Source organism: Bos grunniens, chromosome 4 (genome assembly GCF_055505025.1).
Source record: "Bos grunniens cultivar Pamir isolate PY7600 chromosome 4, Bosgru_T2T1.0, whole genome shotgun sequence".
Lineage (NCBI taxonomy): Eukaryota > Metazoa > Chordata > Mammalia > Artiodactyla > Bovidae > Bos > Bos grunniens.
In genome coordinates this window covers 104,714,515-104,728,362 of record NC_141168.1, presented here as the reverse complement: position 1 = coordinate 104,728,362, position 13,848 = coordinate 104,714,515, and the positions used below count along the sequence as shown (strand labels likewise).

Below are 13,848 nucleotides of genomic sequence, written 5' to 3'. Positions count from 1 at the left end.
GAAACCAAGCACCACACAAGGGCCAATAAGTTCCAGGGCAAGACATACCAAGCAAATTCTCCAGCAACAAAGGAACACAGCCCTGAGCTTCAAGATACAGGCTGCCCAAAGTCACCCCAAAACTATAGACATCTCATAACTCATTACTGGACATTTCATTGCACTCCAGAGAGAAGAAATACAGCTCCACCCACCAGAACACCGACACAAGCTTCCCTAACCAGGAAACCTTGACAAGCCACCTGTACAAACCCACACACAGTGAGGAAACAATAAAGAGAACTCCACAAACTGCCAGAATACAGAAAGGACACCCCAAACTCAGCAATTTAAACAAGATGAAGAGACAGAGGAATACTCAGCAGATAAAGGAACAGGATAAATGCCCACCAAACCAAACAAAAGAGGAAGAGATAGGGAATCTACCTGATAAAGAATTCCGAATAATGATAGTGAAATTGATCCAAAGTCTTGAAATTAAAATGGAATCACAGATAAATAGCCTGGAGACAAGGATTGAGAAGATGCAAGAAAGGTTTAACAAGGACTTAGAAGAAATAAAAAAGAGTCAATATATAATGAATAATGCAATAAATGAAATTAAAAATACTCTGGAGGCAACAAATAGTAGAATAACAGAGGCAGAAGATAGGATTAGTGAATTAGAAGATAGAATGGTAGAAATAAATGAATCAGAGAGGATAAAAGAAAAACGAATTAAAAGAAATGAGGACAATCTCAGAGACCTCCAGGACAATATTAAATGCTACAACATTTGAATCATAGGGGTTCCAGAAGAAGAAGACAAAAAGAAAGACCATGAGAAAATACTTGAGGAGATAATAGTTGAAAACTTCCCTAAAATGGGGAAGGAAATAATCACCCAAGTCCAAGAAACCCAGAGAGTCCCAAACAGGATAAACCCAAGGCAAAACACCCCAAGACACATATTAATCAAATTAACAAAGATCAAACACAAAGAACAAATATTAAAAGCAGCAAGGGAAAAACAACAAATAACACACAAGGGAATTCCCATAAGGATAACAGCTGATCTTTCAATAGAAATTCTTCAAGCCAGGAGGGAATGGCAAGACATACTTAAAGTGATGAAAGAAAATAACCTACAGCCCAGATTATTGTACCCAGCAAGGATCTCATTCAAGTATGAAGGAGAAATCAAAAGCTTTTCAGACAAGCAAAAGCTGAGAGAATTCTGCACCACCAAACCAGCTCTCCAACAAATACTAAAGGATATTCTCTAGACAGGAAACACAAAAACGGTGTATAAACTCGAACCCAAAACAATAAAGTAAATGGCAACGGGATCATACTTATCAGTAATTACCTTAAACGTAAATGGGTTGAATGCCCCAACCAAAAGACAAAGACTGGCTGAATGGATACAAAAACAAGACCCCCACATATGTTGTCTACAAGATACCCACCTCAAAACAGGGGACACATACAGACTGAAAGTGAAGGGCTGGAAAAGGATTTTCCATGCAAATAGGGACCAAAAGAAAGCAGGAGTAGCAATACTCATATCAGATAAAATAGACTTTAAAACAAAGGCTGTGAAAAGAGACAAAGAAGGTCACTACATAATGATCAAAGGATCAATCCAAGAAGATATAACAATTATAAATATATATGCACCCAACACGGGAGCACCGCAGTATGTAAGACAAATGCTAATAAGTATGAAAGGAGAAATTAACAATAACACAATAATAGTGGGAGGCTTTAATACCCCACTCACACCTATGGATAGATCAACTAAACAGAAAATTAACAAGGAAACACAAACTTTAAACGATACAATAGACCAGTTAGACCTAATTGATATCTATAGGACATTTCATCCCAAAACAATGAATTTCACCTTTTTCTCAAGCGCACATGGAACCTTCTCCAGGATAGATCACATCCTGGGCCATAAAGCTAGCCTTGGCAAATTCAAAAAAATAGAAATCATTCCAAGCATCTTTTCTGACCACAATGCAGTAAGATTAGATCTCAATTACAGGAGAAAAACTATTAAAAATTCCAACATATGGAGGCTAAACAACACACTGCTGAATAACCAACAAATCACAGAAGAAATCAAAATTTGCATAGAAACGAATGAAAACGAAAACACAACAACCCAAAACCTGTGGGACACGGTAAAAGCAGTCCTAAGGGGAAAGTTCATAGCAATACAGGCACACCTCAAGAAACAAGAAAAAAGTCAAATAAATAACCTAACTCTATACCTAAAGCAACTAGAAAAGGAAGAAATGAAGAACCCCAGGGTTAGTAGAAGGAAAGAAATCTTAAAAATTAGAGCAGAAATAAATGCAAAAGAAACAAAAGAGACCATAGCAAAAATCAACAAAACCAAAAGCTGGTTCTTTGAAAGGATAAATAAAATTGACAAACCATTAGCCAGACTCATCAAGAAACAAAGGGAGAAAAATCAAATCAAAATTAGAAACGAAAATGGAGAGATCACAACAGAAAACACAGAAATACAAAGGATCATAAGAGACTACTATCAACAATTATATGCCAATAAAATGGACAACGAGGAAGAAATGGACAAATTCTTAGAAAAGTACAACTTTCCAAAACTCGACCAGGAAGAAATAGAAAACCTTAACAGACCCATCACAAGCACGGAAATTGAAACTGTAATCAAAAAACTTCCAGCAAACAAAAGCCCAGGTCCAGACGGCTTCACAGCTGAATTCTACCAAAAATTTAGAGAAGAGCTAACACCCATCCTGCTCAAACTCTTCCAAAAAATTGCAGAGGAAGGTAAACTTCCAAACTCATTCTATGAGGCCACCATCACCCTAATACCAAAACCTGACAAAGATCCCACAAAAAAAAAAAGAAAACTACAGGCCAATATCACTGATGAACATAGATGCAAAAATCCTTAACAAAATTCTAGCAATCAGAATCCAACAACACATTAAAAAGATCATACACCATGACCAAGTGGGCTTTATCCCAGGGATGCAAGGATTCTTCAATATCCGCAAATCAATCAATGTAATACACCACATTAACAAATTGAAAAATAAAAACCATATGATTATCTCAATAGATGCAGAGAAAGCCTTTGACAAAATTCAACATCCATTTATGATAAAAACCCTCCAGAAAGCAGGAATAGAAGGAACATACCTCAACATAATAAAAGCTATATATGACAAACCCACAGCAAACATTATCCTCAATGGTGAAAAATTGAAAGCATTTTCTCTAAAGTCAGGAACAAGACAAGGGTGCCCACTTTCACCGTTACTATTCAACATAGTTTTGGAAGTTTTGGCCACAGCAATCAGAGCAGAAAAAGAAATAAAAGGAATCCAAATTGGAAAAGAAGAAGTAAAACTCTCACTGTTTGCAGATGACATGATCCTCTACATAGAAAACCCTAAAGACTCCACCAGAAAATTACTAGAACTAATCAATGACTATAGTAAAGTTGCAGGATATAAAATCAACACACAGAAATCCCTTGCATTCCTATACACTAATAATGAGAAAACAGAAAGAGAAATTAAGGAAACAATTCCATTCACCATTGCAACGGAAAGAATAAAATACTTAGGAATATATCTACCTAAAGAAACTAAAGACCTCTATATAGAAAACTATAAAACACTGGTGAAAGAAATCAAAGAGGACACTAATAGATGGAGAAATATACCATGTTCATGGATTGGAAGAATCAATATAGTGAAAATGAGTATACGACCCAAAGCAATTCATAGATTCAATGCAATCCCTATCAAGCTACCAACAGTATTCTTCACAGAGCTAGAACAAATAATTTCACAATTTGTATGGAAATACAAAAAACCTCGAATAGCCAAAGCGATCTTGAGAAAGAAGAATGGAACTGGAGGAATCAACCTACCTGACTTCAGGCTCTACTACAAAGCCACAGTTATCAAGACAGTATGGTACTGGCACAAAGACAGAAATATTGATCAATGGAACAAAATAGAAAGCCCAGAGATAAATCCACGCACATATGGACACCTTATCTTTGACAAAGGAGGCAAGAATATACAATGGATTAAAGACAATCTCTTTAACAAGTGGTGCTGGGAAATCTGGTCGACCACTTGTAAAAGAATGAAACTAGACCACTTTCTAACACCATACACAAAAATAAACTCAAAATGGATTAAAGATCTAAACGTAAGACCAGAAACTATAAAACTCCTAGAGGAGAACATAGGCAAAACACTCTCTGACATACATCAGAGCAGGATCCTCTATGACCCACCTCCCAGAATATTGGAAATAAAAGCAAAAATAAACAAATGGGACCTAATTAACCTTAAAAGCTTCTGCACATCAAAGGAAACTATTAGCAAGGTGAAAAGACAGCCTTCAGAATGGGAGAAAATAATAGCAAATGAAGCAACTGACAAACAACTAATCTCAAAAATATACAAGCAACTCCTACAGCTCAACTCCAGAAAAATAAATGACCCAATCAAAAAATGGGCCAAAGAACTAAATAGACATTTCTCCAAAGAAGACATACAGATGGCTAACAAACACATGAAAAGATGCTCAACATCACTCATTATCAGAGAAATGCAAATCAAAACCACTATGAGGTACCATTTCACGCCAGTCAGAATGGCTGCGATCCAAAAGTCTACAAATAATAAATGCTGGAGAGGGTGTGGAGAAAAGGGAACCCTCTCACACTGTTGGTGGGAATGCAAACTAGTACAGCCACTATGGAGAACAGTGTGGAGATTCCTTAAAAAACTGGAAATAGAACTGCCTTATGATCCAGCAATCCCACTGCTAGGCATACACCCTGAGGAAACCAGAAGGGAAAGAGACACGGGTACCCCAATGTTCATCGCAGCACTGTCTATAATAGCCAGGATATGGAAGCAACCTAGATGTCCATCAGCAGATGAATGGATAAGACAGCTGTGGTACATATACACAATGGAGTATTACTCAGCCATTAAAAAGAATACATTTGAATCAGTTCTAATGAGGTGGATGAAAGTGGAGCCTATTATACAGAGTGAAGTAAGCCAGAAGGAAAAACATCAATACAGCATACTAACGCATATATATGGAATTTAGAAAGATGGTAACAATAACCCGGTGTATGAGACAGCAAAAGAGACACTGATGTATAGAACAGTCTTATGGACTCTGTGGGAGAGGGAGAGGGTGGGAAGATTTGGGAGAATGCCACTGAAACATGTAAAATATCATGTAAGAAACGAGTTGCCAGTCCAGGTTCGATGCACGATACTGGATGCTTGGGGCTAGTACACTGGGACGACCCAGAGGGATGGTATGGGGAGGGAGGAGGGAGGAGGGTTCAGGATGGGGAACACATGTATACCTGTGGCGGATTCATTTTGATATTTGGCAAAACTAATACAATTATGTAAAGTTTAAAAATAAAATAAAATAAAAAAAAAAAAAAAACCACAACCAAAAATTCTGTGCTGGATCACCACAACATAAATAAAAGAGCTTAAAAAGAAGAACATCCTGTTAGTGCTGCTGCTGCTGCTAAGTCGCTTCAGTCATGTCCAACTCTGTGCGACCCCATAGATGACAGCCCACCAGGCTCCCCCATCCCTGGGATTCTCCAGGCAAGAACACTGGAGTGGGTTGCCATTTCCCTCTCCAATGCAGGAAAGTGAAAAGGGAAAGTGAAGTCGCTCAGTCGTGTCCGACTCTTCGCAACCCCATGGACTGCAGCCTACCAGGCTCCTCCATCCATGGGATTTTCCAGGAAAGAGTACTGGATTGGGGTGCCATTGCCTTGTCCGCCTGTTAGGGCTACAGAAGTTTAAATGAACAAAACAAACACTAAGACCAGCAACTCTGGCATCATAAAAATAAATGTTTGATGAAGGCAGGTAGCGTAACAGACCAGTCTGTTAAATTCCCTGATACAGTTTCCTCTTGCAACAAATACAGTGCATTCTCGCACTCTGTAAATATATTTGAATACATATTATGTAGTCAGGCACTCTAGGACATTCAAAGTTCTATACTAAAAGTTTACTTGAGTGCATGCTAAGACACTTTACTTGTGTCTGATTCTCTGTGACCCTATGGACTGTAGCCCACCAGGCTGCTCTGTCTATGGGATTCACCAGGCAAGAATACTGGAGTGGGTTGCCATGCCCGCCTCCAAAAAATGTTCCTGACCCAGGGATGGAACCAACATCCCTTATGTCTCCTGCATTGCAGGTGGGTTTTTTACTTCTAGCGCCATCTACCTACGAGAAAACTACCATTTGCTATTTTCCAGACAGCAGGCAGGGAGAAGAGGACATGGATAGCAGGTAGCTTCTAAGAGACATTCCTCAGTTTTCCTCACAAGAAACACAGTTTAGTGGAGGAGAATCAATTTTAAGCATAATGAGAAAAGGGTCACATTCGTATAGGGACTTTAGGGAACAAAGAACTGGCAGCAATATGAGAAGAATGCACTTTCACAAAAGCTTGGATGGAAAAAAAGAGAGAAAAAGATATAAGCAGGAGGAGAACGTAGATCAGAGAAAGATACTACTTTAGGAGTTATTCAACAGATTTTACTGAGCGCATGCTCTGTGCTGTGCACTGTTTCAGGTTGTGGAGATTAAGCAGAGAATAAAGTATATAGAACCCCCATGTGTTACTTAGGGAATAGGATAAGCCGCTGTAACAAACATTTCTGAGCAAACAGTAGTTTTTAATGGAAGATAGTTCATTTTCTCTTGTGTAATGGTCCAGAACTCTGTGGCTGATCCAAGGGAGGAGGGAACCTCAGTTCCACGAACTGGCCTAGGACAGACTAACGGAGCAGTTTTGCCCTCCTTCATACATGGCTTCCCTTCCTAGTCCATGTTTCTTTTGGCCATTTTCCAGGGAGCAAGAAAGAAGACAAACTAGACAGTAAGAAGCTTCTCTTTTGAGGGACATGATCCAGTTCTACTCACATCTTACTGGTCAGTTTTTTTTTTTTTAACTTTTTATTTTATATTGGAGTACAGTTGATTAACAATGTTATGTTGATTTCAGGTATACAGCAAAGTGATTCAGTTATAGGTATGCATGTAATTGGGCTTCCCTTGTGGCTTAGCCAGTAAAGAATCTGCCTGCAATGTGGGAGACCTGGGTTTGATCCCTGGGTTGGGAAGATCACCTGGAGAAGGGAAAGGCTATCCACTCCAGTATTCTGGCCTGGAGAATTCCATGCACTGTATAGTCCATGGGGTCACAAAGAGTAGGACACAACTGGGTGACTTTCACTCACATGCATGTAATCTGATTTAGGTCATACCTGAATGGTCTAGTGGTTTTCCCTACTTTTTTAAGTCTGAATTTGGCAATAAGGAGTTCATGATCTGAGCCACAGTCAGCTCCCAGTCTTGTTTTTGTGACTATATAGAGCTTCTCCATTTTTGGCTGCAAAGAATATAATCAATCTGATTTTAGTATTGACCATCTGGTCATGTCCATGTGTAGAGTCTTCTCTTGTATTGTTGGAAGAAGATGTTTGCTATGACCAGTGTGTTCTCTTGGGAAAACTCTATTAGCCTTTGCCCTGCTTCATTCTGTACTCCAAGGCCAAATTTGCCGGTTACTCCAGGTGTTTCTTGACTTCCTACTTTTGCATTCTAGTCCTCTATAATGAAAAGGACATCTGTTTTGGGTGTTAGTTCTAGAAGTTCTTGTAGGTCTTCATAGGAACTATACAAAGAAGAACCTCATGACCCAGATAACCACAATGGTGTGATCACTCACCTAGAGCCAGACATCCTGGAATGCAAAGTCAAGTGGGCCTTAGGAAGCATCACTATGAACAAAGGTAGTGGAGATGATGGAATCCCAGTTGAGCTATTTCAAATCCTAAAAGATGATTCTGTGAAAGTGCTACACTCCATATGTCAGCAAATTTAGAAAACTCAGAAGTGGCCACAGGACTGGAAAAGATCAGTTTTCATTCCAATCCCAAAGAAAGACAATACCAAAGAATGTTCAAACTACCACACAATTGCACTCATCTCACACGCTAGTAAAGTAATGCTCAAAATTCTCCAAGCCAGGCTTCAACAGTATGTGAGCTGTGAACTTCCAGATGTTCAAACAGGTTTTAGAAAAGGCAGAGGAACCAGAGATCAAATTGCCAACATCCATTGGATCATCAAAAAAGTAAGAGAGTTCCAGAAAAACATCTACTTTTGCTTTATTGACTATGCCAAAGGCTTTGACTGTGTGGATCACAACAAACTGTGGAAAATTCTGAAAGAGATGGGAATACCAGACCACCTGACCTGCCTCTTGAGAAACCTGTATGCGGGTCAGAAAGTAACAGTTAGAACTGGACTTGGAACAACAGACTGGTTCCAAATAGGAAAAGGAGTACGTCTAGGCTGTATATCGTCACCTGCTTATTTAACTTATATGCAGAGTACATCATGAGAAATGCTGGGCTGGGAGAAGCGTGAGCTAGAATCAAGATTGCCGGGAGAAATATCAATAACCTCAGATATGCAGATGACACCACCCTTATGGCAGAAAGTGAAGAAGAACTAAAGAGCCTCCTGATGAAAGTGAAAGCGGAGAGTGAAAAAGTTGACTTAAAACTCAACATTCAGAAAACTAAGATCATGGCATCTGATCCCATCACTTCATGGCAAATAGATGGGGAAACAGTGAGAGACTTTATTTTTGGGGGGCTCCAAAATCACTGCAGGTGGTGACTGCAGCTATGAAATTAAAAGACGCTTACTCCTTGGAAGAAAAGTTATGACCAACCTAGACAGCATATTAAAAAGCAGAGACATTACTTTGTCAACAAAGGTTTGTCTCATCAAAGCTATGGTTTTTCCAGTAGTCATGTATGGATGTGAGAGTTGGACTATAAAGCAAGCTGAGCGCTGAAGAATTGATGCTTTTGAACTGTGGTGTTAGAGAAGACTCTTGCGAATCCCTTGGACCGCAAAGGAGATCCAACCAGTCCATCCTAAAGGATCAGTCCTGGGTGTTCATTGGAAGGACTGATGTTGAAGCTGAAACTCCCAATACTTTGGCTGCCTGATGTGAAGAACTGACTCATTTGAAAAGACCCTGATGCTGGGAAAGATTGAGGGTGATAGGAGAAGGGGACAACAGAGGATGAGACGACTGGATGGCATCACCGACTCAATGGACACTACTTTGAGTAAGCTCTGGGAGTTGGTGATGGACAGGGAGGCCTGGTATGCTGCTGTTCATGGGATTGCAAAGAGTTGGACACAACTGAGTGAGTGAACTGAACTGATGCATGTAATCTGTTCTTTTTCAAATTCTTTGTTCATTTAGGTTGTTTCATAACATTGAGCAGTGTTCCTGATGCTATACAGTAGGTCATAGTTGGTGGTAGTGGTGGTTGTTCAGTTGATAAGACGTGTCTGACTCTTCTCTATTTTAAATATAGCAGTGTGTACATGTCAATCCTAACCTCCCTCCCTAACTCTCCCTCTCCCCCTTCTCTCCTGGTGACCCTAAGTTCATTCTCTAAGTCTGTGAGTCTTTTTTGATAAAGTCATGCCTAGCCGGTGGTGGTTTAACAGAAGAGAATGTAATGATGTGGAACGTATATTCCAGAAGAGGATGACAGCAACAGTCAAGTAAAGAGCCATTTTTACAGAATTGTTGTTATTGTTGTTTAGTCGCTAAGTCATGTCCGACTCTTTGAGACCCCATGGACTGCAACATGTGAGGCTCCTCTGTCCTCCACTATCTCCCAGAGTTTGCTCATATTCATGTCCATTGAGTTAGTGCTGGGATGGTGAGTTATGGGATGGTGGGCATGAAAGCCTGAGTGGGCTGAATTCAGGGGAAACAGGAGGATGTGGGCTTTGAGAGTGAGTATGCCTCTTGAGAAACCTGTATGCAGGTCAGGAAGCAACAGTTAGAACTGGACATGGAACAACAGACTGGTTCCAAATAGGAAAAGGAGTACGTCAAGGCTGTATACCATCACCCTGCTTATTTAACTTATACGCAGAGTACATCATGAGAAACGCTGGGCTGGAGGAAGGACAAGCTGGAATCAAGATTGCCGGGAGAAATATCAATAACCTCAGATATGCAGATGACACCACCCTTATGGGAGAAAGTGAAGAGGAACTCAAAAGCCTCTTGATGAAAGTGAAAGTGGAGAGTGAAAAAGTTGGCTTAAAGCTCAACGTTCAGAAAACAAAGATCATGGCATCTGGTTCCATTACTTCATGGCAAATAGTTGGGGAAACAGTGGAAACAGTGTCAGACTATTTTTGGGGGCTCCAAAATCACTGCAGATGGTGACTGCAGCCATGAAATTAAAAGACGCTTACTCCTTGGAAGGAAAGTTATGACCAACCTAGATAGCATATTGAAAAGCAGAAACATTACTTTGCCAACAAAGGTTCGTCTAGTTAAGGCTATGGTTTTTCCTGTGGTTATGTATGTATGTGAAAGTTGGACTGTGAAGAAAGCTGAACGCCAAAGAATTGATGCTTTTGAACTGTGGTGTTGGAGAAGACTCTTGAAGAGTCCTTTGGACTGCAAGGAGATCCAACCAGTCCATTCTGAAGGAGATCAGCCCTGGGATGTCTTTAGAAGGAATGATGCTAAAGCTGAAACTCCAGTACTTTGGCCACCTCATGTGAAGAGTTGACTCATTGGGAAAGACTGATGCTGGGAGGGATTGGGGGCAGGAGGAGAAGGGGACGACAGAGGATGAGATGGCTGGATGGCATCACCGACTTGATGGACGTCAGTCTGAGTGAACTCTGGGAGTTGGTGATGGACAGGGAGGCCTGGCCTGCTACGATTCATGCGGTCACATAGAGTTGGACACAACTGAGCGACTAAACTGAACTGATGGTCCTCTCCTTGGAGGAGAAAAGTGGGAGTGACTCAACTGTACGCTGATGGTGAAGAAGCAGTAGAAATGAGGATGTTGAAGACACATGGGGAAGGAGAAAATTGATGTGTAAGGTCCCAGGAGTAACAGCATATAGGGTCCCTCCTTTTCCTGTATGTCAGCTGTAAGGAGGTAAAAATGGGAGTGAATGAAGGCTGTGGGAATTCCTAATAGTTTTAATTTCCTTTCTGAAGTAGGAAACAAGGTCTCCTCCTGAGTGTGTGGGGAGATGTTCCCCTCAGCTTTGTGTGGTAGGAGTGAAGAAGGAGGGAACTTATATTGATCTGAGGTTGGGGATTTGGGGCCAGGACCAACACCATTGATAAGAATGGCAAGATAGTGTTTGAAGTGATGAATCCGGTGGTGTCTTGCCTCAGTGCTCAGCATTTTCTTTAGCCTCCACTTCTGCAATGGCAGGAGTGAAAGGGAGCCTCAGACCTCCACAGGCAATACTTGCCGCAGACTCTTCCTCTTACCCAGATTATCTGCCTTGAAGATTATCAGGACTTCACTCTCACTTTTCGCTTTCCTGCATTGGAGGAGGAAATGGCAACCCACTAGGGTGTTCTTGCCTGGAGAATTCCAGGGACGGGGGAGCCTCGTGGGCTGACGTCTATGGGGTCACACAGAGTCGGACGCGACTGAAGTGACTTAGCAGCAAGCTCAGTATGCTGTTTATATCAATCACCACAAGCCCCAAATGACATCCTTTTAACTACGAACAGACAAGCGAAGATGGCGGGATATCTGAAGAAAGTCTCTGTGTCAGCTTTGTAACACCTGTGGCAGCATCATTCATTCAACTATGGGAGCCAGAAACCTAGAACCGTCTCTCTCCCTCACTCCCGTAATCATCCCAACCTCTATATATTCCCCAGGCCATACACTTCTCTCCATCACCACCCTCCCTACCACTGGTAGTATGGGTAACCATCATCTCTCATTTGGATACTTACCTTATCCCTTCCCCTTCTCTCCCGTAAAAGTTGACTATACCACTCTCCTCATTAAAAACGTTCAATGACTGTACCAATGCCTTTAGGGAAAACTCCAGCCGGACTCACTAAGCTGGTTTCCCAACGCTAATACATCATTTTAATCTGTCCCCACTTCCCAGTGTTTCCCCACTGCTATGTGCCCTCCTGACCCTGCACTTTCTCTTCCTCTGCTCTAGAAGGCTCTTCTCTTCCAACCCCTCTGCCCTGTTCCCTTTCCTAGCATCTCCTCGTCCTTCTTGTCTCAGCCCAGCAGTCCTCAAGGAAACATTGCTGACACACACCAACACACGTCTTTATTGTTCAGTCCAGTGTCCCCAGCATTACAGCAAGTACACAGTAGGCACTCGGGACGTCTTTGTGGAGTAAATGAGTGAATAAATTGTGAAGCAAGTACCCTGGATTTTCTGCTACATCGATGGCCCGCAAATAAATTAATGGAAATTTAGACTGATTAAATAAGCTAAGGAGAAGGAAACGGCAACCCACTCCAGGGCTCTTGCCTGGAACATCCCATGGACGGAAGAGACTAGTAGGCTACGGTCCATGGGGTCGCGAAGAGTCGGACACGACTGAGCGACTTCACTTTGACTTTTCACTTCCATGCATTGGAGAAGGAAATGGCAACCCACTCCAGTGTTCTTGCCTGGAGAATCCCAGGGACAGGGGAGCCTGGTGGGCTGCTGTCTATGGGGTCGCACAGAGTTGGACACGACTGAAGCGACTTAGCAGCAGCAGCAGCAGCAGCAAATAAGTTAAAACATCTAAAGCCCTTGAAATCCGAAACAACTCGGCGAAGCGGTCTGGATCCAAGTGTCCGGGATCCAGCCCGCGCGCTCAGTGGGCGAGGCCTGCGGAGGTGGACCGCAGCGCTCAGGAAGCAGGCGGGGCCTGCGGATCAACGGGAGCTCCGGAGCAGTGACCACGCCCCGGGGCGGGGCGACTCCCGCGATCGCCGGGGGCGGGGCTCGCAGTTGGGAACTCCCCTTCCGAGGCCGAGGTGCGTCCGTGAGTCCACGAGGCTGGGTGGTCGGGAAGTGGACTCAGGCCGGGTGGCCAGGTTACTGGCCGCGCCGCCGCGGCCGCCATCTTGCCCGTGTGTGGACTCCCCCGGCGGGAGGGGCGGTGACTAGGCCGGAAGCGGCAGTACGACGGGCGCATTGCCTCCCAGGTCGGTGAGTGCGGCCCAGGCCTCGCTCTCGGCTCCGGGAGGCTTTAGTCAAGGGCTCGAGGGCGCTGGGATGATCTCGAGTTGCTCGGGAAAGCCCAGTTGAAAAGCCCAGGCGAGTGCGGACTCGGGGCGGGGGTGCTCCTTCGAGCCGAGACGCGGGGAGTCGCGGTCCGCGCTGCAGGATAACCGCGGCGGGCCCGGCCTCGGAGCTGCAAGCGGCCCGGGGCGCGCGGGTTCCTCCTCCCGGAGCTGGGTCCGCGCTGCAGCCTCCGCGGCGCCGGGTTTATGCGGAACCGCGTCCTCCCCGTGGACGAGAGGCTCAACCAGTGTCTGGAGCTTGGGAGCCCCCAGCAGATTCCTGCCTTACCCGGCTCTGCCCACCAGCCGTGCTCTCCTTGTACTCTATTGAATACTTCAAGGGCCTGTCACCCGGGTGGCGCTGTTTGCAGCCTGTACGGAGTCGTGAAAATTCCGTGAGAGGATAAAGCTTCTCACAGGTGCCACGAGCCTTTCTAAATCACTTCGAAAGTGACTGCCTTTGCATTCTTTTTTATAGCTATATTTTAAGGGAAATTTGGGGTTATACAGAACATCTCCTTGAAGATGGTGATAGAAATGTCTTGAAACTGCTGCTGTTATTACTTGTGCTGAGACAAGTAAAAAAGGGAACAACAACAAGATGTAAAGGGTGGTTGGATACCTTGTACACTTAATATTATATAGGTCTTCACTATCCACTAGCC

General features: G+C 43.1%; 1 protein-coding gene across 28 annotated transcripts in view; it reads left to right on the top strand.

The window, feature by feature from the left end:
• MIOS (meiosis regulator for oocyte development) overlaps positions 1-13,848 on the top strand; it is a 286,003-nt gene that overhangs the window by 236,187 nt on the left and 35,968 nt on the right. For 9 of the 28 annotated variants that reach the window (XM_086397713.1, XM_086397706.1, XM_086397703.1 and 6 more), the window contains exon 1: positions 12,926-13,105. The exons of 2 other annotated variants lie outside the window; for them this stretch is intronic. The gene's annotated coding sequence lies outside the window, so the exon portion shown is untranslated. Of the gene's footprint in view, positions 1-12,623; positions 13,603-13,848 lie in introns of those variants that run through there. 17 more of the 28 variants (XM_086397712.1, XM_086397708.1, XM_086397698.1 and 14 more) reach the window with 8 other exon arrangements.